At 50.0% G+C, this 27,525-nt stretch overlaps 1 long non-coding RNA gene across 1 annotated transcript in view; it reads right to left on the reverse strand.

Annotated features, from left to right (window-relative positions):
* Positions 1-927: 927 nt before the first annotated feature.
* Positions 928-27,525, reverse strand: part of LOC308147441 — a 35,722-nt gene continuing 9,124 nt past the window's right edge. Inside the window, exons 2-3 of the long non-coding RNA XR_013937154.1 lie at positions 23,681-23,773; positions 928-1,015 (exon numbers count right to left, since the gene is read on the reverse strand). This is a non-coding gene — a long non-coding RNA (uncharacterized lncRNA). The remainder of the gene's footprint in view (positions 1,016-23,680; positions 23,774-27,525) is intronic.

Here is a 27,525-nt window from a genome sequence, read left to right on the forward strand (position 1 = left end):
GTGTTTGCTTAATGTTTCACATTTAAATCAATTCTACTTCTTCCTCTCCCTTTGCAGACGTGTTAAATTACAAATACAGGTACATGAAAATGTTCAATATTTTTTGTCACTCAATTCAGAAAGTCAAAGCCATACATGATATCGTGTCATGACAGAGTGAAATATTTCAAGCCTTTAATTCTTGAAGTGTTGAAAATGATGACTTAGAGAGAATTCAGTGTCTCAGAAAACGAATATTTGAAACAAAAATGTCAGACTTTTGAAAAGTATTGGGTGTCTATGAGGCCGTCAACCTGCTCAGGTAGCTCTGATAGCAGCCTTCAGGCTGGTCTGGGACCAGGACCCAGACCAGGACCAGGACCAGGACCAGAACCCGGACCAGGACCAGGGTGGAGCAGCTTCAGTCAATCAACATTGTGAGAAGTCAAATTTGGACTTGATGCTCAGCAGAGGAAGTTGAGCAGCAGCTGCAGAGCAGCACTTCCCCTGAGCCGCCAGCAGAGGGCAGTGCAGGATCAGGAAACAGAGGCCAAACCCCAGTTTGACCTATGAACTCTGACTTCAACTCAGCCTCACCTTGTAATGACGCTACAGATTGTCTGTATATTCTTCATCTGTGAATAAAAGCAATCTTGTCACAAATATTCTAATTCTCATCACATGTGAGTTTCTTTGTTTTTTACGTTTCAGGCTGATTTTCCCCTTCAAAGAAATCATTTGAACTGAGAGGAGGAAAAAGATGAACACGTGCTGCGACTCTTCAGCACAATCCTGCAAATCAAGGTGACGGTTGACAGCAATAAATAAATATATTCAATTCCAATATATGTCACATCTGCATTCCAGGACGTTTACAAAACTTTTAATCAAAAAAAGTGCATGACTTTTCCAGGGCCTGGAAATTGTGTTTTAGACTTGCAGAACTTTCCCAGGTCTCCATGGCGATGACCAGGCAGCAGCAGGTGGAGGTGGAGAGGCTGATGGTCTCCATCAGAGGTGACGGAGGAGGGAAAGGCTGGAGAGGAAGACAAGCTGCATTACAGGTGAGAAGCAGAAGAGAGAAGGTGGAGTTCCTCCTCCGCTCTGTGTGTGTGTGTGTGTGTGTGTGTGTGTGTGTGTGTGTGTGTGTGTGTGTGTGTGTGTGTGTGTGTGTGTGTGTGTGTGTGTGTGTGTGTGTGTGTGTCAACTTGACTCCAACATGGCTGCAAACACACGGCAGTGAGAGAGGAGGTGATGGGAGAGGAAAGCAGAAGAAGGAGGAGGAGCAGGAGGAGGAGGATGCGGAGGACGAAGAGCAGGAGGAGAAGGAGGAGTAGGAGCAGGAGGAGGCGGAGCTCTCAGAAGAGTCCCAGTATTTCCACCTTGACTGGTTTCATTTATTTGTAATTAAAAGTCCTTCAGTACGTCTCATCACATGTTTGTCCTCCATGAAGAACAAATGTTGTTTGTGAACATTGATCCATGTGGACCAGTCTGTCCTCTAAATGTTGGACTTCACCTCCGTCCTGCTGAACCTCAACACACACGATTCACAAGGTCAAGTCCAAAGTCCTCCTCTTTTACTTTGAAAACTCATAGAAAACCATGAATCTGCTGGTAAATCTCCGATAAAATCCTCCTGCTGAACTCACTCTTCTTCTTTTTACTGCTTTCATCCCAATGTGGACATGTTCACCTGCTGAGCCTCGCCATCCTCCTCTACCTCTCCTCTCTGAACACACACACACACACACACACACACACACACACACACACACACACACACACACACACACACACACACACACACACACACACACACACACACACACACACACACACACACACACACACACACACACACACACACACACACACACACACCCTGCAGCTCATTACTGCCCCCTGCAGGCTGAACCGTTTAGTGAAACATCAACTGATCCTGTTGAAAATGTTCATCACAAGATTTTGTTCAAATAAATTTGCTCTTAAGTTCTTTTAAATGAAACACGGAGACTAAAATATCAGAACAGATGATTATATAGAATATTGTAGATTATTTAATGTACAAAGGTCACACCTGGACAGGCGAGGATGGGGGGGGTTTACCTGGACAGGTGAGGCTGGGGGGGGGTTATCTGGACAGGTGAGGCTGGGGGGGGTTTACCTGGACATGTTGGACAGAGCAGGACAAACACACTCACATTCACCAGTGAAGCATTAAGATTCAATCATTTCAAACAATAAAGAATCAGTACTGAAGGAATGTAACAAAGATAATGAGTTCTAATAAAAATTAAAGTGTATTCATACGTAAAAACACACATTAAGAACAAAAAGCAAAGCTCTGATCAGCGCCGAGCCGAGTGTCCACAACAAGCAACTGCAGTTAGCGAGAGGGGCGAGAGGGGCGAGAGAGGTGAGAGGGGCGAGAGAGGTGAGAGGGGCGAGAGAGGCGAGAGGGGCGAGAGGGGCGAGAGAGGTGAGAGAGGTGAGAGGGGCGAGAGGGGCGAGAGGGGCGAGAGAGGTGAGAGGGGCGAGAGGGGCGAGAGGGGCGAGAGAGGTGAGAGAGGTGAGAGGGGCGAGAGAGGTGAGAGGGGCGAGAGGGGCGAGAGGGGCGAGAGAGGCGAGAGAGGCGAGAGGGGCGAGAGGGGCGAGAGAGGTGAGAGAGGTGAGAGAGGCGAGAGAGGCGAGAGAGGTGAGGGGCGAGAGGGGCGAGAGAGGCGAGAGGGGCGAGAGAGGCGAGAGAGGTGAGAGGGGCGAGAGGGGCGAGAGAGGTGAGAGAGGTGAGAGAGGCGAGAGGGGCGAGAGGGGCGAGAGAGGTGAGAGAGGTGAGAGGGGCGAGAGAGGTGAGAGGGGCGAGAGAGGTGAGAGGGGCGAGAGAGGTGAGAGGGGCGAGAGGGGTGAGAGAGGCGAGAGGGGCGAGAGGGGCGAGAGGGGTGAGAGAGGCGAGAGAGGTGAGAGAGGTGAGAGGGGCGAGAGGGGCGAGAGAGGTGAGAGGGGCGAGAGGGGCGAGAGAGGTGAGAGAGGTGAGAGGGGCGAGAGAGGTGAGAGGGGCGAGAGAGGTGAGAGAGGTGAGAGGGGCGAGAGGGGCGAGAGAGGTGAGAGAGGTGAGAGGGGCGAGAGAGGTGAGAGAGGTGAGAGGGGCGAGAGAGGTGAGAGGGGCGAGAGAGGTGAGAGGGGCGAGAGAGGTGAGAGAGGTGAGAGGGGCGAGAGGGGCGAGAGAGGTGAGAGAGGTGAGAGGGGCGAGAGGGGTGAGAGGGGCGAGAGAGGTGAGAGAGGTGAGAGAGGCGAGAGGGGTGAGAGAGGTGAGAGGGGCGAGAGGGGCGAGAGGACCAAGAAAGGTGAGAGAGGTGAGAGAGGAGAGAGGGGTGAGAGAGGTGAGAGAGGAGAGAGGGGTGAGAGAGGTGAGAGAGGTGAGAGAGGCGAGAGGGGTGAGAGAGGTGAGAGAGGCGAGAGGGGTGAGAGAGGTGAGAGGGGCGAGAGGGGCGAGAGGACCAAGAAAGGTGAGAGAGGTGAGAGAGGAGAGAGGGGTGAGAGGGGTGAGAGAGGTGAGAGAGGTGAGAGAGGAGAGAGGGGTGAGAGAGGTGAGAGAGGTGAGAGGGGTGAGAGAGGTGAGAGGGGCGAGAGGACCAAGAAAGGTGAGAGAGGTGAGAGAGGAGAGAGGGGTGAGAGAGGTGAGAGAGGTGAGAGAGGAGAGAGGGGTGAGAGAGGTGAGAGAGGTGAGAGGGGCGAGAGAGGTGAGAGAGGTGAGAGAGGCGAGAGGGGTGAGAGGGGCGAGAGAGGTGAGAGAGGTGAGAGGGGCGAGAGGGGCGAGAGGACCAAGAAAGGTGAGAGAGGAGAGAGAGGCGAGACGGGTGAGAGAGGTGAGAGGGGCGAGAGAGGTGAGAGAGGAGAGAGGGGCGAGCGAGGCTGCAGTGATCCGTGGAGCAGCAGACAGCTTGACCAGGAGGGCGACCCCCGGATGACGGATGGCGAGCGCCCGGAAACCAGCGGCGTTATCAGGCTGCATGATCCTGCAGCAGCGATCCAGACGGGCCAGATTGTTATCAAACTGTATTGGATTTAGTAATTTCCTTTTCCAAGACGAATGGATGGAGATACGCAGCAGAGAGGACGGAGAGGAAGAGGGGGGTTCTTGTCTGCAACCCCGGGCTGATGATTACTTATGACCCATTTAGTATTTCAGGCCTGTCCTGGAACATGCTGGTTATTACTCTCCGTCCATCTTCACAAACCTCGGGCTCCTGGTCCCACAGGGCCGGCGTCATCGTCTGCAGGTCACTAAAGGTCAGCAGAGACTTCAGGACGCTCCAGTTACACAACTTCAAGTCCACACGCTTTATCAGGGGAATTCCACCAGGCGCACTTTTCCAATGAGGTGAAAACATGAAGGTCAAAAGTAGCAGATCCTGAACAGTCACATTCTTTTATAACAAATGAAGCTGAGGACAGAAAGAAGATCACTGAAGATGTGAAGCGTCTCCAGATTCCATCGTTGGCTCAATGCCAATGTGACTAAAACACGGAAAAGTTCAACTCCGGACTTTCACCTTGGATCAGCAAGGAACATTTCCTGGTTATGATTCTGCAAACCGTGGTGAAACACCTCCTCCTCCTCCTCCTCCTCCTCCTCCTCCTCCAGACTGAACCAGTGAAACACCTCCTCCTCCACCTCCTCCTCCTCCTCCTCCTCCTCTAGACTGAACCAGTGAAACACCTCCTCCTCCACCTCCTCCTCCACCTCCTCCTCCTCCTCCTCCTCCTCCTCCTCCTCCTCCAGACTGAACCAGTGAAACACCTCCTCCTCCACCTCCTCCTCCACCTCCTCCTCCAGACAAACTGATGTCCTGCAGGACGTGCTGGACTGGACTTCCAGGTTTTCTACCATCAATGACAGGAAGTGGACACAACCAGAGTGAGAGTCACTGTGATGGCGAGTGAAGAGACGTCCACTTAGTAACTGAGTATGAAAGTAACTCAGAATGTAATCTCTCCTCTGGCTCACGTCAGGCTGGAGACAGAGCGAAGTGAAGTGAAGGTTGTGCTCAGTGTTCCTGAGCTCAAAGAAGAAGCACTTGTCTTCCTGTTCCAGAGGTGAAACCAGACATTAGCTTCAGGAGCCGCCGTTAGAAAGGGGCGTGTCCAGGTGTGATTGACGGTGCAGGTCTGCGGCGTGTGGCCGACCTCACAGCTTTGTGTTTTTACGGCGTGAAAAAAAATGCGGCGCTCTGCATGTTGTGCCGTTCATGTGATGGCGGCGAAGCGGCGGCGCCACCAGCTTCTTCCGATTAAAGCCGTCTTCAAACGGCATATGTCGCCTGCTCCCGCCTCCACGCTGCAACATGTGTGAGGATCCCACGGCGGCGGCGGCGCCCAGACGGGGGGGGCACCTTGCGCCGGCGAGGCTGCGGCAGGTAATTTCACACTCTCACACGCGTGCAGTCAAGTCGGCCTCCCTCGAGCAAGTCATTACCTGAGCGAGCTGCCGGCCGGCGCCGGATGCACCTTCTGGAGGCGCCGGCGCTAAACAAGCTGCGCGGGTGGCGAGCGGGGGGGGGGGGGGGCTGTCACAGTAAACGTGGCGGCGATGCAGAGTGTGGCGAGTCCTGGGGGGCTGTTTGGGCTGAAAACAGAAGAGATGGAGAGTGACAGACCTGAGTGTCCTCACACCGGGGGGGCCGCCGCCGCCAGCCGCTCTCACCTTGTGGCAACATCGGGGGCGGGGCTTCACCTTCTGCAGGCAGCGACGGGGGCAGCACGGGGGGCCACGGCCCCGCCAGCTGACAAACGACCCCCCCCACACCCTCCCTGCTGTCGGGGGGGGGGGGGGGGGGGGACCTGCCAGCATGCATCTGGCTGACAGGCGACTGGGAAGGTGCACTGCGAGCCAAAGTCACAATCGATAACCCCCGCTAAGAGCGACAGGGTGGGGGGGGGCAGGAGGGGTTTACCTCCTACCCCCCCCCCACCCCCGCTTTTATTTTGGTACAGACGAGGCGGCAGGGGAAGGAGAGAGGCGGCGCTGACTTGTCACCTCTCCCACTCGTGGAGGTTTTTTTTAGGAGAATGTACCGTGTGCAGGCGTGGCTGAGGTCACAGGTCAGAGGTCACAGGTCAGAGGTCACAGGTCAGAGGGAAGCAGACTAATTCTGAGGTTTTACACGTTTTTAAATGACTGTGTTCTAGATATCAATACATCACCACCATGTTTCATTGACTGGGTGAGTCAACAAGTCACATGACCTCTGGTTCTGGACCTTTTTCTTCTTTCTTCTGCTCAAATGAACGACGATCCTGGTTCTGCTGTGTTTTCCTCCAACGTTCTCTGTAGTTTGTGTTGGAATCCATGGAATACTCTCAGGAACTGCATTGTTTCAACAGAGGCCAGCAACATGAACTTGTTCTGTTTCTGTGTCATGAGGAAATACTACGTTATTCACGCTACCTGAATATCACACGTAACAGAATCCTTGTTTGTTCATTGCTGCACTGCTTTCTTTGCCTGTTGAAATTTGTACATGAATAAACGTACTTTAATTTCAATTTTCTATTTAACATTACTATTGTTTTTAGACTTTTGTTCTCAGTGGGACGCAAAATGATCCTAAACATTTTGTAGTGTTGGATAAAGAGACTGATTGGCACAAAGCTAGTTATGAGACATGCTTATTACGTTTTTCCATTTTTAAAAGGGTTGATGCACAAACTACTGCTTCAAAACTGTGAAGCTGTTTCACCGGCAGCTCAAATGAAGCCGCTTCCACGTCAGCAGCCGCTGGCGCTGTGAGATCCGTTACCTTTTCCCAGAAAGCAGGGAAGAAGAAGAAGGAGGTTCCCGGCTCAGGAAACAGATCCAACAAGTTCCTCGTCAGTAAGATGAGAGAATGTCAATGTGCTCTGACACCGACACCCCATCAATCGATGGCTGACATGACACCTCCACATGTCAAGCCTCCGCCGTCGCCGTCTTCAAGTTTAGCATCGCAAATCCAACGTCCCCCGACGACTCGTGTTTACCAGCTCTGCTTTTATTATGAAGGCTGATTATCCAGTGGCATCAAACCTTCATGTGGCTCCATTCACACAAAATCTCTCCGCTTTTTTTTGACAATTCCACAGAAATGTGAGCCGATGAAAGAGATCTGCTGCGCTCCGCCAACAAAAACCTCATTTGTGAGGTGCAGGCGGCGGCTCGGTCATGGCTCTCGGACGCATCACGTCGTATTTAAATCAACACTGTCCTCCTCCTTTATGCTTCCTAAAAGCTGACACTTTCCTCAGACGGGCAAATTAACAGGCTTTGGAACCTCGTTGGTCTCGTCTTGCAGCCAATCAGCACGTGTTTACCAGGAGGAGACGCTCCGCACAGCCGCCGGCCTCTGATGTGGTCGGAGACAGTCTCATGAAGCAAAACCTCCTTCCATTGATCTCAGGGGGAAGAAGAACAATGTCATCGTCACGACGACGACGTTCAGCTGCGAGCGTGAAAACCTCAGAGAGACATTCACAACCAATTCACACAAATGTTTGTGGCGTCAGTTCAGTGGATGAAGCAGGAAGTACTTTGAACAGTTACACAATTTAAGCATTCAAATATTAGAAAATCTGTCGCCGTGGAAACGCAACCTTCTGGAAACGTTTCTCCACGGAAACGGCGGGACGCCACTCGCGCAGCGCGGCCATGCTAACTCATCGTTCTGCACATGCTCAGTAGTGACAATCACAACAAAGTTTCCTGTAGTAACGTTTCAGTGTTTCTGTGCAAACGGACATCGTTTTCAAACTTTTCTGAAACGAAAATCCAAAAACAAGACTTTTCCCTGTGGACATGTGTCTTGAGTGGACATGTGTCTTGAGTGGACATGTTTCCGAGTGGACATGTGTCCTGAATGGACATGTGTCCTGAGTGGAGATATGTCCTGAGTGGACATGTGTCCTGAGTGGAGATATGTCCTGAGTGGACATGTGTCCTGAGTGGACATGTGTCCTGAGTGGAGATATGTCCTGAGTAGACATGTGTCCTGAGTGGACATGTGTCCTGAGTGGAGATATGTCCTGAGTGGACATGTGTCTTGAGTGGACATGTGTCCTGAGTGGAGATATGTCCTGAGTGGACATGTGTCCTGAGTGGACATGTGTCCTGAGTGGAGATATGTCCTGAGTGGACATGTGTCTTGAGTTGACATGTGTCCTGACTGGAGATGTGTCCTGGGTGGACATGTGTCTTGAGTGGACATGTGTCCTGGGTGGACATGTGAAGCCAGGTGGAGTTCCTCTGACCTTGTGGTGAAACCCGTATTGTCCAGCGCTGTTTACGTCCAGGCAGGACGCTCTTCATCTCCACAGCGCCACCTGTCACACGCCGTCATTTATAAGGCCGGCGCTCCTCGGCCCTCCAAACAATACGAGAAGAATGAAACTTTCTGTTATATTTATACCAAAAAGAAATCTAAATATTTGAAGTAGTGTTTAATGGGGGTGGAGCGGGGGGGCCACATTTCATCATATCGTACACAACCTCAATTGTTACCTTGGACAGATGGAGCGGCGTGTATTTACTGGCGTGGTGAGTGATCTCCACATTCCTGCTGAGCGCCGCAGCTCTCCAGCTGAACTCTGTACACACTTTGGATGAAAATCCTGTTTACATTGCAAAAGAGGTGCATTTGTTTCGCCTCCTGCCCTCGTCGCCCCGCCGGGGGTCTGATTGTGAAATATTTCCTTCGGTTGGCTGAAGACTTCCCACAATGCACCGCCAGCCAGAGACGTCACATCATCTAGTCGCAAACTCAAGCAAAAACGACATTTTAGCTACAAACTGTGCTTTTAGTTTGTAAACATTGATGGAGGTCCTTTCTTCTCGTTCAGATTATCAGAATTGTTAAACACAGCAAAAAAAATCCCTTCAGCCTATGAAACATATTTTCTATACTGAAACAGGCAGTCAAGATACAATCTTTACATTTAGGTGTTAAAAGTTACAAGCTACACAAAAAAAACTTGTATTGGTGATTTAGGATTCTTAACTATGGGAAACATTAATATAAGGTGACGCGGGTCAAACAACCTAAATCAGTACGTTTATAAACCTCCACTAGGGGGCAGCTGATTGTGACGATTAAGAAAAGGTTAACCAACATTTCTTTAAAACGCAATGTTTGAGTGAAATTAAATAAAAAAGTAAATAATTGCAATAAAGCGGGAGAGCCCATCATGATCAACAAAATAAAAGTCAGATTGTATTTCTGAAGTTCATGAAAACATGTGAACTCGGACGATAACGTCCGGAAAACATCACATCACTTTCTCTCACATTTTAAATTACAGCTCATGTCATATTGAACAGCATTAAACCGTCAGAGCAGCTGCTTCAAGAGAAGCTCCATCAGTACTAGTAAGAACTAATAAGAGAAATTATGGATGTAAACTGGCCTCCATGCATGAAATAACCTCCTTCCCCTGCAGCCTGACACAGATTTAAGGCGGTAAAGCCTCATCACTTATCTCTTTGTTAATCTACGCCGCGTTGACGCATTATTAAACATGCAGATTAGGACTTTGCAGACTGACCACAGCAGCCCGGTCTGGATTTAGAGGTCTGTGAAAAGAGCCAATTTCAGATTATCGCGTCCCGATCAGAGCGGCTGTCGGCCTGTCAGCTGCTGGAGCGCCACGCTCACGCTCCGGAGCGCCCAGATGCCTCGCCGTGCCGCTAATCTCCCCGAGTGGCTCGCGTCTCCATGCCATCCATATGCAACTTTAATTTCAGCACTTCAAACTGCAGGGGGATAAAGATAGCTTTTGAAGATTGCTTTTCATGTTTTGAGCGTTTAAGTGAAGCTGAGAAGAAGATCTGGACGTTTTTTTGATGTCTTTGTGGCGCCCTGACTCCTCCAGTGAAAGAGAGAGTCAGTGTGAAGCAGCTTGAGACGCAGCTTCAGAGGCAATTTCCTCCCCATTGTCTCCCACCGAGCAGAGAGACGTGTGGATCCCAGGTGTTTCAGTGGCACCAGTCCACCCAGCTGGAGGACGCCTCCGTCTCTGTCCAGGTGAGGACGGCCTCCGTCTCTCTCCAGGTGAGGACGGCCTCCGTCTCTGTCCAGGTGAGGACGGCCTCCGTCTCGGTCCAGGTGAGGACGCCTCCGTCTCTGTCCAGGTGAGGACGGCCTCCGTCTCGGTCCAGGTGAGGACGCCTCCGTCTCTGTCCGGGTGAGGACGGCCTCCGTCTCTGTCCAGGTGAGGACGGCCTCCGTCTCGGTCCAGGTGAGGACGCCTCCGTCTCTGTCCAGGTGAGGACGGCCTCCGTCTCTCTGTCCAGGTGAGGACGGCCTCCGTCTCTGTCCAGGTGAGGACGGCCTCCGTCTCTCTGTCCAGGTGAGGACGCCTCCGTCTCTGTCCAGGTGAGGACGCCTCCGTCTCTGTCCAGGTGAGGACGGCCTCCGTCTCTCTGTCCGGGTGAGGACGCCTCCGTCTCTGTCCAGGTGAGGACGGCCTCCGTCTCTCTGTCCAGGTGAGGACGGCCTCCGTCTCTGTCCAGGTGAGGACGGCCTCCGTCTCTCTGTCCAGGTGAGGACGCCTCCGTCTCTGTCCAGGTGAGGATGACCTCTGTCTCTGTCCAGGTGAGGACGGCCTCCGTCTCTGTCCGGGTGAGGACGGCCTCCGTCTCTGTCCGGGTGAGGACGCCTCTGTCTCTGTCCAGGTGAGGACGCCTCCGTCTCTGTCCGGGTGAGGACGCCTCCGTCTCTGTCCGGGTGAGGATGGCCTCCGTCTCTGTCCGGGTGAGGACGGCCTCCGTCTCTGTCCGGGTGAGGACGCCTCCGTCTCTGTCCAGGTGAGGACGGCCTCCGTCTCTGTCCGGGTGAGGACGGCCTCCGTCTCTGTCCGGGTGAGGACGGCCTCCGTCTCTGTCCAGGTGAGGACGGCCTCCGTCTCTGTCCGGGTGAGGACGCCTCCGTCTCTGTCCAGGTGAGGACGGCCTCCGTCTCTGTCCGGGTGAGGACGCCTCCGTCTTCACAACGGAAACCAGACAGAAAAAGTCTTTTTCAACTCCATGCAAGCAGCCAACCTCCACAAAGTTGTGACGGAGGACATGATTCCTGGGCTGCGCCATTGGATTTCTCGACATCCCAATACAACACAGTGTCCTCACAGCTCTTCAGAGAACAAACGAGGATTCTTCATCAGGAAACGTCTTTCTGCCCTTTATGTTCAAATCCTGTTCAATTTTGCTGTAAAAGAGTTCAAGTTGTTTCTCTGACGTTTCTGTTCTGGAGCTGATTGATCACTTATTGAGTACAAATACAAGGATCTTTTTCAGCTGTGTGACAGTGACGTGTTGAGAACGCTGCGACTGGAATGCAGAGCTTTTCACAGTAAAAGCACTTTGAATGATGGTGATCTGCTGTGGTTGTGTCTGAACTGTCAGATCACCTGCAGAGCGTCACGCTCCCCCTGCAGCTCACTCTCATAATGGATGAGCAGTTTATTCCTCCAGCTGGAGCCCCACCAAAGCCCTTCACTGAGTTATGAGTGTGTGCGTGTTGCAGCGCCAGCGGCCTTCCTGTTTATTTGCACGGCGGCGCAGGTCGGCGGAGCGAGGTGGAGGCCGGTGGATCCAGCTGAGCAAGTGTAAACACTCCACGCTCCGCCGGCTCCTTCTCCTGCGGCGGGGGGGTTCTTTATGGCCCATTGTTGTTAACAAAGCGTCGACCTCCTGGAAACACTGGACGCTCTCTCACGAGCGTCCCGCGCCCGCCGAGGGCGTTGTATACTGCGACTGACGAAGTGCCGCAGTGTTATGGCGTGTGTACAGCCACTCCAGTAAAGTGTGCTGGCGGGAACGCCTCGCTCTGCTGGAAGGTTCTGAGGTTCTGCCACTGCGGCGCCTCGCGCCACAAACAACACAAACTCAGCTAATGCTAATGCTAATGCTCCTCAGCCATTCTCACTTTGACAAGCAGAGAATTCTTATTTCGGAAAGAATGACTTGTGAACCATGTCAATAACTTTACACTTTAATGTTTTTACACCTTAAGGAGCCGAAATATTCTCCAAATGCTTCTGCCTAAATAAAAACAGACATTATTATTGTGACTAGAAACCCTTTATTCAGTTAATTTTATTCATCTTTAAACATCAGTAAATACATTTACTTTAGATTAAAATGTGCATGATATTCCAGATGATTTGATCATAAAATAGAATTATTTTTTTTTATTTAAAATGATTTTTTAAAGAACTTCAATGTTTAATTATTACTGCATGAAACGAAGCCGAGATTTTGTACATCTATACAGTTGAATACACTCAAAAAACCTTTAACTGACATGTAGTTATGTATTTCAACTTGTTTTTTTAAATATCTGTTTATGTGCTTGTCGTTAAAAAATTGCTACAACAAATGCAGATAAAACGCAAAGTTCACTGTCCAAATATTGTTTGAATGTTGCACTGAAATGGAGCCCCTCACCTCCACTATTATTATTATTATTATTATTATTAGTTTTCTTGTAATTTATTTGCTCTTTAAATCCTGAGAAAAGAAGCAAAACAGTAAATTTGGGGCTGCAGACGTTTGAGCTTAAGAAAATAAAGAAAAGTTGTGGAGTGTTGGAGTAGCACAGCTGTGATCCCCTCCATCCTCATCTGTGTGTCAGCGCCGGCCGCCGGCGCCGCCGTCGTCACGGTGACGACTCGCTCTTTTTGGAGGGGAGAACGGCCGTGTCTGTGAGCTTTTCGTCAACATGATGCGGGCGGTCCGAAGGCAACAACAACAACGACCACGACATGAGCGCCGTCGTCGCTTCCACTCAACCGGATTGAGGGCCGCGACATCACGCCGTTCGGGGACGAGCGGCGGCGGGGGGGCGGGGTGGGGTGGGGGGCGTGCGTGTGTGCGTGCAGACGGCGGTTTGAGTGTTGCCACTATGTGAAAGCGTCTGCGGGCGGCTCGTGCTCTCTGACACCGGCAGCTCAGTCCTGCAGGCCGGCGCAGAGACGCCAGCGTTTGTTGCTGCTGAAGGCTCCCAGAGCAGGATCCAAGCCAGGGGTCACCGGGTGAGAAACATGTCCTCAAAACAAACTGTAACCTACTTACACACACACACAGTCAGACAGCCTGACACTGAGTCCACTCTCCACTGGTTTGCAAAGTCAAAAGGCCATAAGAGAGACGAGGTAGTTGAAAAACTTTAGGGCATAAAGCAGAGCTCAGTGTGGGAGGCTCCGTCCTCCAGCCTGCAGTGGTACACACACACACACACACACACACACACACACACACACACACACACACACACACACACACACACACACACACACACACACACACACACACACACACACACACACACACACACACACACACACACACACACACACACACACACACACACACACACACACACACTTTACGAGGCAAAACACTGTCGTCCCAAAACAAACACACTCGCTGATCAACACTTCTTCACCAGTTACTGGGTAAGAAAAGTTACGTGGCTTAGTAACTTTTAGTAACTTTCCACAGTCTAATTAATTACTTTTGTGTTAATCTGGTGTTAGAGGAGGAAGATGCTCTAAAATCTGACGTTAGAGGAGGAAGATGCTCTATAATCTGACGTTAGAGGAGGAAGATGCTCTAAAATCTGACGTTAGGGGAGGAAGATGCTCTATAATCTGACGTTAGGGGAGGAAGATGCTCTATAATCTGACGTTAGAGGAGGAAGATGCTCTAAAATCTGACGTTAGAGGAGGAAGATGCTCTATAATCTGACGTTAGAGGAGGAAGATGCTCTATAATCTGACGTTAGGGGAGGAAGATGCTCTATAATCTGACGTTAGGGGAGGAAGATGCTCTATAATCTGACGTTAGAGCAGGAAAGATGTTAGAAGTGACATAGATCAGTGAGAGGAAGGTCTTCGGAGACGCTAATGCTAACCGCTAACAAAGAAGCTGATTGGAGCAGCAGCATGGTGGCGGCCCTTCAGGACGCTGTAATCCGACACTCAGGGTGACTCCAGCTACCAGCTGCTGATCAGGTGAACAGGAGCAAGGTGCCCCGGGCGGGGCAGCTGGTTGACCCCCTGCTGATGCAGAGGAGGCGGCGGCCCCTGAGCACCGACACGGAGGTCCAGTCGGCTCAGGATCAGCCGGCTCCTCCGACGTCTTATCAGGTCTGAAGTCCAACACCCCCCCCCCCCCCCCGGGTGATTGTGTGTTCTGGAGCGGCAGCTTTATCTTTATCTTTAAAAGCATGGCGTCCACAACCTTGCAGTCTGCTCACATTAACCCCTTCAGGTCTGGTCCAGTCCCACGCTTCGTTCCATTGATGTGATTGGAGCAGATTTGCTTTCTCCTTCACGCCACACTTCCTCCTGCTGTCCAATCTGAAGTAACGGATCTGAAACACGCCGTTTGCCAGCAGCTCAGTCGGGTTTGATCCACTAAAGCATTTCAAAAACTGTTCATGTGAGACTGGAATGTTTGACACAAAGAGCTCCAGACTTTGAGATCAAACGTTTGTGTTTCAGCTCAAAACTGATTCAACGGGAGAAAAAATACTTCTCAATACTTTTACACTGAACTGAACGTTACGTCTGATCACTTTCAGCTCCATAGTGAGTCACAGAATCACATTTTTACCCGGGAAATTCGAGGTTTTGTCTTAAACACTTTGAATTCATGTTTCATTTGAAACATTTTTGTATTTTCTTCTTCTCGACACCTCACTTTCATGTTCACTTTCATGTTTTCATCTCGCCAACATCTCAGAGAATCAGTGGTCACCACAGCTCTTTTTCTTTTGTTTTGTTGATTTTTGTTGATTTTATTTGTTTATTTAGGTTTGTAGTAATCAGATTTCTTGGATACGTGTCCCTATTTTTTTAATTTTCTATTTACTTACTTATTTCATCCTTTCAAAGTTTTGCTTGTTCACCAGGTCAAACTCGTCAATGAAAACAGCTTTTTGAAACAATGGTACATTTCTGTGCCTTCATGGTAAATTTAACAATAACATTGATCCAGATTCTGTTTCAGCCGGTGAGTCCATTTAACAACTAGTTCATTTGAAACTAAACAAAAAAACCACTTAGCTCTACACTTTACAGTTTAACCCTCCCTATCTGTGTTTTAACCCTTTGAATCCATATTTTTATCCTTCAAACATCAGATTTTACTTTCCAGAATCCATATTAAACTCACTGGAAAACATTTATTTTAATTCACATAAATGTTTACTTTTTCACCTGAATAGTTTCAAACGAGTTGAAATACGCTGTTCATATTTCTACGCAATAGTGTTGCACACAACATTTAATTCCATGTGATTAATCCCCAAAGGTCACATTTTGCCTATTAAATTGACAGAAATCTCCTTCTGCTCTGTAAAATCTATATTTTAACTCTTTGAGACTAAAACATTTCCTTCTTTGTCGCTGCTGTTTCACTGGATTTTTCTCTTTTCTCTGTTAAAAGCACAGAGAAATGACTGTTCTTTTGGTGCTATATTAATAAAGTTAAATTGAATTGAACTGAATCTAATTGAAGATGAAAACAGGAATATTGAAGAAGTTATAATGAAGTAAGATCGACTGAGGCGTCCTGGTTGAAGACATGGAAGAGGAGGAGGAGGAGGAGGAGGAGGAGGAGGAGGTGGAGGAGGAGAAGACAGAAGTGGTGGACTGACCACAGGACAAACATCTCAGCAGGAAGTCGGCCTGCCGGTGAATTCACTTTGTCTGCGCCTCGCCTGGACGCGGGTAAATATGTGTTTTCGGCGCGAGGGTACATGATTGTGGTTTGTGAAAAGCAAATATAGTGCGAGTCGGTGGGCTTATTGACACGGAGGAGTGAGCGCAGAGCAAACACAGGGAAACGGCGAGGAAATGAAGGCGGCGGTCCAATCGTGACGCCTGCTTAAGACCTCATTGCTTCTGAGTGCTACTTTACTGTTGCCGTATTTTGACTGAAATCTTAATGCAATGAGGATTAAAAGGATTACAACATAATCTTGAATAATCCAAAGTGCCACGGACGGAGGAGCGCTTGTAATAACGCCGTAAAACCCGTCCGGAGGTCTGACAACATTGTCAGTCACAGTGAGGATTAAATATTTGCGGGAAAAACTTTGGACTAATGCCTGCAAACCGTCGCCGGTAGAGAAAAGCAGCGGGCCAGAAGGCACTTTAGTCATTTAAGAGACATATAGCACCTCGGTAAGTGCCGGCCGGCCTGCTGCCAGGACAAAGCCCAGCAGACGAGGGGAAGACGGCTTTTTAAGCTGATTTACTCCTCCAATTTTTGTTTTTGATCAATGCTCAGGCAGGTTCATTACACATGTAAAGCACGGGGGAGGTCTGAGCAACAGAAATGTTCTTACGAGCACCAATCAATTCTGATTAGGTTCACCAAAATGCCATCAACATGTCCATTAGCTTTCCCATTAATTTATATTTCTTGCTCAGGAGCAGGGCCCCTTGTATATTTTAAGGATTATGTAAAGCATCAGCAGAAATAATCTTTGGAGCTAAATAACCCATATTCATCGATGTGAACCTGCCTTTAATTACAGCCGGCGCTCAATAACTGCGTTTGGCGCCACATTAGAGGGTTTGATGCAGACCTTGCCGGGATGCCGTATTGACGCTCAACGCCCCTCCAACAAGCCAAACCTTCATTCCACGACATGAATATTCATCGCGTGGCGACAAAAAGCTTCAGGAAACAAAATCCGCATTAGTGTCGGAGGGCGTGGGGGAGGCGCCGGCGCTCGCCCCGTTTTCCAGCAAGCCGAGGCCTCCTGCCTGGAGACGCCGTGGACGGCGTCTCGCTGGTGTCCTCCAGCACATCAACAATGACGTCCCCTCATATCGGCACTGAATGTGACGGCTGCAGGATTCACCGTAACACCTTCGTGCACGTGCTGCTGCCGTCGTTCCTTCAACCTCCAAACTGCAACAAACTTTTATTTCACAAACATTTTTTTTCTATCGAACATTGACTTTATAGTTGTTCTGACAAATTACACTTATCTGAGTAATCTTTGGTGTCTGAAGCCAAAAACTTTTTCTGTTCCAGCTCATCCTTTTCAGTGAACGCAGCACGACTTTTACACTCCGAGGTCAAATCACATAAAGTAGAAAATTGATTAAACATATCTTAAAAAGAAGAGTTTGTGCTGAAATGCCTTGATGTGAGTGTGACTGTGTTTAATATGAACGAACCTCCAACATGAGGAGTTTCCAGGGAGAGAAGTGCTATTTTAACACGTTTTTATCTCTTCTTATTGAATAAATGCATGACACACGGACTCATGGGGTCACACTGAAGGATCGCAGCATTAATACAGTAAATTCATGCTCATTTGAAATCTGCTCTGTTGACTTGAGGAAAGTCTTAACAAGGTTCTTCTTTTATTGAAATCAGCCGTTTGTGAGGCGCAGGTCAGGCGGAGGTGAAACATCTCGCTGCTGAAATTCAAAGCCTCCGTCAGTTGTGGCCTTTCTCCTGCTTGCGTCAATGAGGACGTCCTCTCTGACTCGCCCTCCCACTGCCCGGTTGCCCCTGAGCAAGACACTTGACCCCGGACGGCAGGGTGTCCGGCAGCAGACGACTGGCCGGCGTCCAGCTTGAATAAAGCGCAGGAGCGCAGCGTGCTGACCTCACATGATCCGACCGGCCTTCACTTTGGAAACACTTGCTTTCATTTCTCATACTTTTGCTCTGATGGTTGTTCCAACAAACATTCTCTCAAGACGGCTTCAAACAGGCAGCAGCTCCAACGTCTCACACTCTGTCACCGTCATCAAGACGTTCTGCTGCTCTAATCTGGGATTACCGTTAAAAACGGACAACAAATGACCAAATGGTGCATGAAACCCTGAAGGTATTTGTATTTATTTGCTATTTACGCTCTGACCTTTGACTGATTATGACCATTAAATAGATTTAAAGGATGTTGGTGAATAAATATTAAACTTTCTGACTTCTTCACACGTTCATCTGACTGCTTCTGTTTCAAGTTTCTTTTCAATTATTTTGACAGTCACCATAACAACAATCCAACTTTGGTCGTTTTATTTTGACAGTCACCATAACAACTTGGAGGTCTGTCCACGAGAATGTCTGTGTTCTGCCAGTGTTCATGTTTAGAGCTCATTGTTCTCTGCTGTGTGTGTGTGTGTGTCCTGGCATACTAACTCCATTGTTTCCAGTGTTTCCATGTGAAGGCAAAACCTTTGTGAAACGAATATATAAACAAATATATATATATAGTTCAGGAGGAAAAGTGATGAGCATAATGCACGAGGTGCAGCTGGAAGTGTCAAATCCACACGACAGCATGTGAATAAAGAGCGAGGAGCTGCGGTGCTCAGTGCTGCCCCCCAGTGCACACTGAGGTCAACAGCAACCGCAGACACAGATAACAGCCTGTACACGTGTTTCAGTTAGCAGCGAGGAGGCTGTTTTACAAGCAGCCTCTTTACACCAACTCCTCATTTCTCACAGCAAAGGGAAGAAAAAGAGAGAAAAAGCTGCCAGGCAGTACAGACGGTTTATTTTTTCTGCCTATAAGCCATAATGAGGTTGTGCCCCGGGGAATCAGTGGAGCTGAACATTATTAATGCCTCAAAAAAGGAGGGAAAATCCTCTGCACCTTCTGCGACCGCTGCAAAAAGGCAGGAAAAGACTGTCAAACAATTAAAGTGAAGTGAATTCCCTGAGATGGAAGGAGAGAGGAGGGGAAAACAAGTGGATGGTGAGGAGGAGAGCGGCTTCCTGCACAAAGCAGCAGCTCAGCTTTAATCACTGGGGTGAAGAGCTCCGCTGACCTGCGTCACTTCAAACACCATCATTACTGTTGAACTGAGCATTCAGCTGACGGCCAATCAGCATCCATCACCTGCTGCTGCTGGGAGCCTGGCCCCGCCCACTTCCACCAAACCTGCCACGTCCAGATTATAGAGCATCTTCCTGCTCTAACACCAGGTTATAGAGCATCTTCCTCATCTAACACCAGGTTATAGAGCACCTTCCTCATCTAACACCAGATTATAGAGCATCTTCCTGCTCTAACACCAGGTTATAGAGCATCTTCCTCATCTAACACCAGGTTATAGAGCACCTTCCTCATCTAACACCAGATTATAGAGCATCTTCCTCATCTAACACCAGATTATAGAGCACCTTCCTGCTCTAACACCAGGTTATAGAGCATCTTCCTCAGCCAACACCAGGTTATAGAGCATCTTCCTCATCTAACACCAGATTATAGAGCATCTTCCTGCTCTAACACCAGGTTATAGAGCAGCTTCCTGCTCTAACACCAGATTATAGAGCATCTTCCTGCTCTAACACCAGGTTATAGAGCATCTTCCTCATCTAACACCAGGTTATAGAGCATCTTCCTCATCTAACACCAGGTTATAGAGCATCTTCCTCATCTAACACCAGATTATAGAGCATCTTCCTCATCCAACACCAGATTATAGAGCATCTTCCTCATCTAACACCAGGTTATAGAGCATCTTCCTGCTCTAACACCAGGTTATAGAGCATCTTCCTGCTCTAACACCAGGTTATAGAGCATCTTCCTCATCCAACACCAGGTTATAGAGCATCTTCCTCACCTAACACCAGGTTATAGAGCATCTTCCTCACCTAACACCAGATTATAGAGCATCTTCCTCATCCAACACCAGATTATAGAGCATCTTCCTGCTCTAACACCAGGTTATAGAGCATCTTCCTCATCTAACACCAGGTTATAGAGCATCTTCCTGCTCTAACACCAGGTTATAGAGCATCTTCCTGCTCTAACACCAGGTTATAGAGCATCTTCCTCATCTAACACCAGGTTATAGAGCATCTTCCTCATCTAACACCAGATTATAGAGCATCTTCCTCATCTAACACCAGGTTATAGAGCATCTTCCTCATCTAACACCAGGTTATAGAGCATCTTCCTGCTCTAACACCAGGTTATAGAGCATCTTCCTGCTCTAACACCAGGTTATAGAGCATCTTCCTCATCTAACACCAGATTATAGAGCATCTTCCTCCTCTAACATCATATTATAGAGCATCTTCCTCCTCTAACACCAGATTGCAGAGCATCTTCCTCCTCTAACATCATATTATAGAGCATCTTCACCAGATTAAAGAGTTATCATGCCAACAGCTCAACAACAACAGATAATAAAAACAGCGCTGTGCCTTGACAACAACAGAAACATGAAGGATGAGTTTGAGCGGAGCTCAGTGGTGGGAATACTTGAGTAAATGGAGTAATCTGAGTATTTATCCTCCTGGCAGGCTGTATTGTGACTGAAGGTCAGGCAGGTGAAGTCTTGCTCAGCGGCACGTCGTCAAGATGGAAGCTGAGGCCGCTCTGAGACTGAAATCTCATTTCCTGCGGGTCCCGGCGGGCCTGTCGGAGGTGAGCTCCACGCTTCCTCTTCATTCAGAGGCCAGTTGTGCTGCAGCACCCGGCGGCGCGGCCGCCATTGTTGCTGCAGACGTGTCGGGACCACGTCCTCGCAGGAAGACGCTGTCAGCGTCAAGGCGGGACCCGCCACTGCCGCACCTCATTGTCTGTCCTCACCTCTGCGTCGTCACGGACCGTCGCCCTGGCGGGTCGCTGAGATGTGACGGCGCTCCGGCACGCCGCTCCCACAGGAAGCAGGCGAGGAGAGAGGGATGGTGGGAAGCATATCAAACGACAAGAGGTGACAAGTCTGCAGCCGGTGGCGCTCAACAAAACGGTTTCCTGTGGTGGTTTGTTTTGCTGCGTCGGATCAGGAACACCATTCTGTCCTCCGACACGGTAAATCAAAGTTCACCTGAGCAGCTCTGGATTATATTGTGATACTGTGGGAAATATATCAACCAGATCATTAGAATCATCTGTTGTATTGTAAAACATCATGTTGGTCCTGGGACTGTGGAACTATTATGTTCTAGCACTTCCTTGTGTTGCTTAATTTGATAATAATATTGTATATGACACCACTGGAGACTCTTCCTGTGGTCGATACAGATATACAACACATCACATGTATATTAGTAATACAGTACGAGATGGTAACGTATCATATCTTCTCTAAATGAGGCCTTGTTCTCATGCAGCAGTAAAGAGAGCGTGAGACGTTAGAATGTGATATTTACTGGTTCTGAGCTGCTTTCCTGGTGAAAGCCGGTGAGAAAAGAGAAAAAGTGACGGCTCAGCACAAAGTGGAGCCGCCACACATCAGCTGTGATGTTCTGACAATCCTCTCATTAGGCTGAGCGGTGCAGCCGGGTCTGACCGGCTCTAACCCTCCAGCGGCCGGGCCGGGCCGGGCCGGGCCGGGCCTTCCTCTGCCAGCCGAGCAGCCATGATGGCTGACCGCCTCACCAGAGGCCCCTTGCTTCCGCTCTGCGCCGAACACGCGTCCGTCAGGTCAGGGTTCAGCGGTCTGTCAGCGTTTAGCAGCAGATGAAGACAAAGTGAGATTCACATTCTGATTCCAGTGACAGCAGCCAAACACAAAACACTCAGGCGGCGCGTCGGAGCCCCTCGCCACCGCCGCCGCCGCCGCCGGCCCATCCATGAACAGTGACGCCGGGAAGCTCTGACAAATAGCGGTGGATCGCGCCTCCCCTGGGCCGGCGCCGCGCTCTCCGGCCCGGCGCCGCTCAGAGGAGCAGCAGCCATCACAAGCTCGGCTGGCTCGGCGGTACGAGGCGAGGAGCTGCACACCAGAGCTGGGATTTGGACGCACCCACTAATAAACAACGAGGGGATTTGACAGCCCAAAACAAGCCGCCGCTCTTTGAAACAGTCGGAGTGCGAGGAGGAGCGTTCCTTTATCTCCAGCTAATGATCCACCTTCAAGAATTCATGTTTTTCTGCCGTTCACTGTTTGCGGGAAAATGTGTTTGCTAATTGGGCCACAGATGACAAAGTGTTGTAGCAAGTTCTGTGTGAAGTTTGTGGAGCTCAACACCGAGACGTGCTTCAAACGACGCACTTCCACCAGCCGCCACGGTCAGAGTTCAGCCAAGCCTGGGTAATGAGGAAGAGCAACATGAGCCTCACTGATGGCGAGCAGGAAGACCAGTCACTGACATCATTTTAACTTCAAATACTGAACAATCACCACGCAGGACGGAACTGTGACGCCTGCAGAGCACTGCACACCTCACACTGACTTTCATCACCAAGTGGGTCCCGGACGCCATGTTGGACGCCATGTTGGACGCCATGCTGGACGCCATGCTGGACGCCATGCTGGACTCCATGCTGGACGCCATGCTGGACGCCATGCTGGACGCCATGTTGGACGCCATGCTGGACTCCATGCTGGACGCCATGTTGGACGCCATGTTGGACTCCATGCTGGACGCCATGCTGGACGCCATGCTGGACGCCATGCTGGACGCCATGCTGGACGCCATGTTGGACGCCATGCTGGACTCCATGCTGGACGCCATGCTGGACGCCATGCTGGACTCCATGTTGGACGCCATGCTGGACGCCATGCTGGACGCCATGCTGGACGCCATGTTGGACGCCATGCTGGACGCCATGTTGGATGTCATGCTGGACGCCATGCTGGACGCCATGCTGGACGCCATGTTGGACGCCATGCTGGACGCCATGTTGGACGCCATGCTGGACGCCATGTTGGACGCCATGCTGGACGCCATGTTGGACGCCATGCTGGACGCCATGTTGGACACCACTGCTGTGGGTCAGCCAATAATCAACGAGGTAACAGCAGATCTGTACCAATGAGCTGTGAACCTGCTGAACCTGGACTGATGAGACGACGGTGGAGAGGAACACTGGGAGACTCACACTGGGCTCCAGTCCTTCACTCACCCGTTCACCCGTTCACCCGTTCACTCACGCCGCTGCACAGCCAGCCTGGTTCTAACGTCAGGAGAGAAACTGCAGCAGCAGGAAGAGAGGAGCTGATATGTTGTGCAGAAACAGATCGACATGAAGTTTCTGTCCAGGAAGAACCGAACCTTCTACAGCTGATTGTTGATAACCAACGACGCACTTCTGCTTCCCATCATCAGATTAGTAGCTGCGCTTGTATTTGTCAGTGAAGAGGAGGAGCTGGAGGAGGAGGAGGAGGAGGAGGAAGAGGAGGAAGAGGAAGAGGAAGAGGAGGAGCTGGAGGAGGAGGAAGAGGAAGAGGAAGAGGAAGAGGAGGAGCTGGAGGACGCGACGTCTCAGACACACAGGAGAAGCGTCATCCGGCTGCAGCCTCACAACTTCGACAGGTTTGGTGTCAAAGTGAGCAAACGGATCAATATTCCAACAGGGTTCTGGTTCACTGCATTACAAATCACAGTGTTCCAGTCCTCTGCATTATGGACTGAGATGTAATGTTTATTTGATCACAACAGAGTGAATGAGAGGTTCTTCATGTAGAGATGAGATGAAGGGATGAATCATGTACAATGCCAGTGACAGAGAGGTGGGAGGAGTCAGACACTGCCACTGCTTCTCCACTATTATTATGAAGTTTAATGTGACTACATGCACAGATTGTTACTGTACATGAGGTTTCCACACAGGGTCTGGTCGACGTCACAACTGGAGTTATTGAAGCCCCTCGTGTTGGACGGACGTCTATTAAAGCAGTTTGTCCTCCAGCCCAGCTGCTGTCACTTTCCTGGATGTGAAACCAATCTCAGACTCACCGGATCACATGACGCTGCTCATCAGCTTCCTCTTTCCACCGACGCATCACCTGTCGCTCTGATTACGGCCGGGCGCCGTCTGGCGGGCGGAGCCTGACGGAGGAGAGCAAGAGGCATCAGTCACCAGTCGGGGGGGGGGGGGGCTGCAGCCACCGGGCCTCGTGTCAACCCCTTTACCACCAGCAGCTCATCACTGGGGACACTTATTTTAATTCTTTCATAAAACTGAACTCTCATACCGTTACTGCAAACTTTACACTTTGTGTTTCAGCGGGAATTTTAAATAAAGACATTTCTTTTGTTTCTCACTGAAAATGTGAAAGTGAAATGAAGTGATTTCAGCTTCTGTCTGTTATTAAACTGACGTTTGGCTGAAAGACAGCTTTTACACAGTTTTCTTCTCTCATCAGTCAGAAAGTGAAAAGTGTCACCAAGTTGTCAGAATGTGATCATAAACTGTACAAATTCTCAATATTAACATTTTAATGTCAGATCAATATATAATCTGAAAAGAACAGGAATAAAAGGGAAATCACACTTTAATTTGATTTAATATTAGATTTCAATGCAACCAAATCCATTGACTAAACTGAACAAATAGAAACAATTCAAATGGACTAAAAGGTTTTCATCACTCCATAAAAACCCTCAATTAACCTTTCGCAGCAGAAGCTCAGCGTGTTTCAGGTTGAACTTTGTGGCTCGTCACAATAAAATGCCAAACACAATCAAGAGACGAGAAACATACACATCAGAAAAGTTCACTTCATCTTTACACTTTACATTTCATTTGATCATCTATTGTACAAACTGTTGCTTCCTTCTACATTTCAGCCAATTGGCCTGCAGCCAGACCAGGGCCAGACCAGAGCCTGCAGCCAGACCAGGGCCTGCAGCTAGACCAGGGCCAGACCAGGGCCTGCAGCCAGACCAGGGCCTGCAGCTAGACCAGGGCCTGCAGCCAGACCAGGGCCTGCAGATAGACCAGGGCCTGCAGCCAGACCAGGGCCTGCAGATAGACCAGGGCCTGCAGCCAGACCAGGGCCTGCAGGTAGACCAGGGCCTGCAGATAGACCAGGGCCTGCAGCCAGACCAGGGCCTGCAGCCAGACCAGGGCCTGCAGATAGACCAGGGCCTGCAGCCAGACCAGGGCCTGCAGGTAGACCAGGGCCTGCAGATAGACCAGGGCCTGCAGCCAGACCAGGGCCTGCAGCCAGACCAGGGCCTGCAGATAGACCAGGGCCTGCAGCTAGACCAGGGCCTGCAGCCAGACCAGGGGCGGACCAGGAGCGGGGCCTGCAGCCAGACCAGGGGCAGAGCCTGCAGCCAGACCAGGGCCTGCAGCCAGACCAGGGGCAGAGCCTGCAGCCAGACCAGGGCCTGCAGCCAGACCAGGGGCGGAGCCTGCAGCCAGACCAGGGCTGGAGCCTGCAGCCAGACCAGGGCCAGACCAGGGGCGGAGGCTGGAGCCTGCAGCTAGACCAGGGCCAGACCAGGGGAAGAGCCTGCAGCTAGACCAGGGGCGGAGCCTGCAGCTAGACCAGGGCCAGACCAGGGCCAGAATGTCAGAAGGATTTGAGAGGAGCTCCGCAGGGTAATTTACGGTGGGAGAGTGAGCCCCCCCCCCCCCCCCCCCCCCTCTAGCTCTGCTGGAATGTGATGGAGGAACCAGGTTGGGTTTCAGCAGCAGGTGTTCCTGGCGGTTCTCACACTGCTCCACCACCTGTTCTCATCTCCACTGGGTGGAGGAGGATTTGCTCAGGAAGCGGGGCAGCGGGGGCACAACTCTTCCCTCCACCATCACTGCATCCAGCGCTGGAAAACACTGTTTCTGTGTCTCAGTGAAGGATTTGCATTTAAACAAGGCCATTATTAACAAAGAAAGTGCAGTTTGGGCTCCTTCCCACAGAAAAACGCTCCATTTATCACCACGAACTGATTCCATGTTTACATCGACCTGCAGAGCCGTGAATGAGAACCATGAGGAGGAATTTAAAATGAGGCCACACTGAAGTTTGTGTCATTTTACGACCAACATGTCTGAGCTTTTTGACACACCTTGAAAAAATGGACCATTAACGTGGGATTAGTTTGTTTCCGCTGAGAAACTCATCTCGTGTTTTGGAGGAAAGTGTATCAGCAGGTTTTTATTAAAAAAAAAAAAAAAAAGTAATATATTGTTATATCTCTCTAAAAGCTGTGAACATTCAAATTCAACAGGGGAGACTTTAATATTCAACCACAGATTTGGACTCATTTCATTTATAACCAATGAATTCTCATTATATCTTGGCTTCACGATCCTGACTCAGCTGATCACAAAGAAAGTGACAAACACTCCAGTAATCCTCCTGGAGGGGAAAGTTGATGTTTTGGGGAATTGCTCGGTACAAAGCTTGAATCCAAAGATTACAGACCTCAGTTCAATCATATCCCCTCATAGTTTGTGTGTTTGTTTTTTTTAACCTTTTCACAGCTTAAGAAAAGCTGCTTACACTTCAATCATTGGTGAGAGAAGATTCTTGATTTGACTCCCTGAACGTAGATATTTAAAGCCTTGTCTAAATTGTTGGAGCAAACGACCATCTACAGTATTTATTCACCTAATTAAACAATCTGTGGTGTTTCTGGGGAAAATAAGAAATCATATCTCGAGAATAGCTGTGAAATATTCAAGATCTGAGAGAGAAGCTGAGTGATTCTAGACATTATGAAGCTTCAGGAGACATGTCCTCCATAATGTTGACAAAAACAAATGAAAAAAAGAATTCTCAATATTTGTTGAATAAACGTCTAGAATGTGTGTCTTTGGTGCCGGAATCCAAAGTGTGAGAGTGAACATGGTGTGGAGACAAAGAGGAAAGTGGGGGGAGGAGAAGGGGGGTTGTCTGCCAGTGTTCCCCTCTTTGCCCCGACATGCTTTTCCATGTTCGGCGCTGCGGCGGCGGCGGCGCTGCACTTGTCAATGTATCTGTTGAAGCAGCGCGGCCGGCGGTCCCGGCGAGGGCCGTGCACCGCTGCCTCCTCTCTGCCCGTCGGCAGGAGAAGCAGCAGCGGTGGCTCCTGCTTCAACGCTCTCAGTGTCCATGGCCGCCGCCCTAATCCAGGCCGCTCTTCCTCTGAGCGGGGAGTTCGCTTAATCCCTCTCATTTAGGCAGCTGCACTGCTGGGAAAAAAAAGAGGAAGTTAGAAGTGTGTGACAGACACTTTCAGCTGTTGTGACGGCACCTCCCCGACTCAGCGCCGCTGTTTTAATGCGGCTGTGAATAATGCATGGAGGGCAGAGGCTGAGGCCGCATGGCCGCCGCGATAGCTGCGTGAGCCGCGACACTGACTGGCATGTCGGCGAGCGCCCAGCCCGCCGCCAACAGGAAGTATGCCGTGAATGTAAATGGCGGTCCCCGAAGAGACGAGCGGACCGGGACGAGGACGAGACAACAGTTTGGACGTCTGACGTCTCGTCAAGCGGAGGAAAAGCAGCGGAGCGCCGACACACCAGCCAAACACCTCCTGTTGAGTCCAGGAGACCGACGGACGGAGCTGCTCACAAATATCCTCGTCTACATCCACGTCTCAACGCCTGCCAACATTCAGGTCAACCACAAAGAAATCCAACATCAAGAGCCGATTCTGGCCCGTTCAGGGTTTCGCCATGACAGCAAGGGCTTGTGGGTAATGGAGTCAGTTGGCGGAGGGGAAACAATCTGCTGGTGGAGGACACAACAACCGTCAATTAGGAAACATGTACATAAACATGTAAAGGGGTAGGATTACAAAAGGTTGGACTTTTCCCTCCAACCTTTCTGAAAACGTGAAGCACAGATTGTGAAATCAGAGCGTCGAGA

The sequence above is a fragment of the Blennius ocellaris genome, assembly GCF_963422515.1.
Source record: "Blennius ocellaris genome assembly, chromosome: 24".
Lineage (NCBI taxonomy): Eukaryota > Metazoa > Chordata > Actinopteri > Blenniiformes > Blenniidae > Blennius > Blennius ocellaris.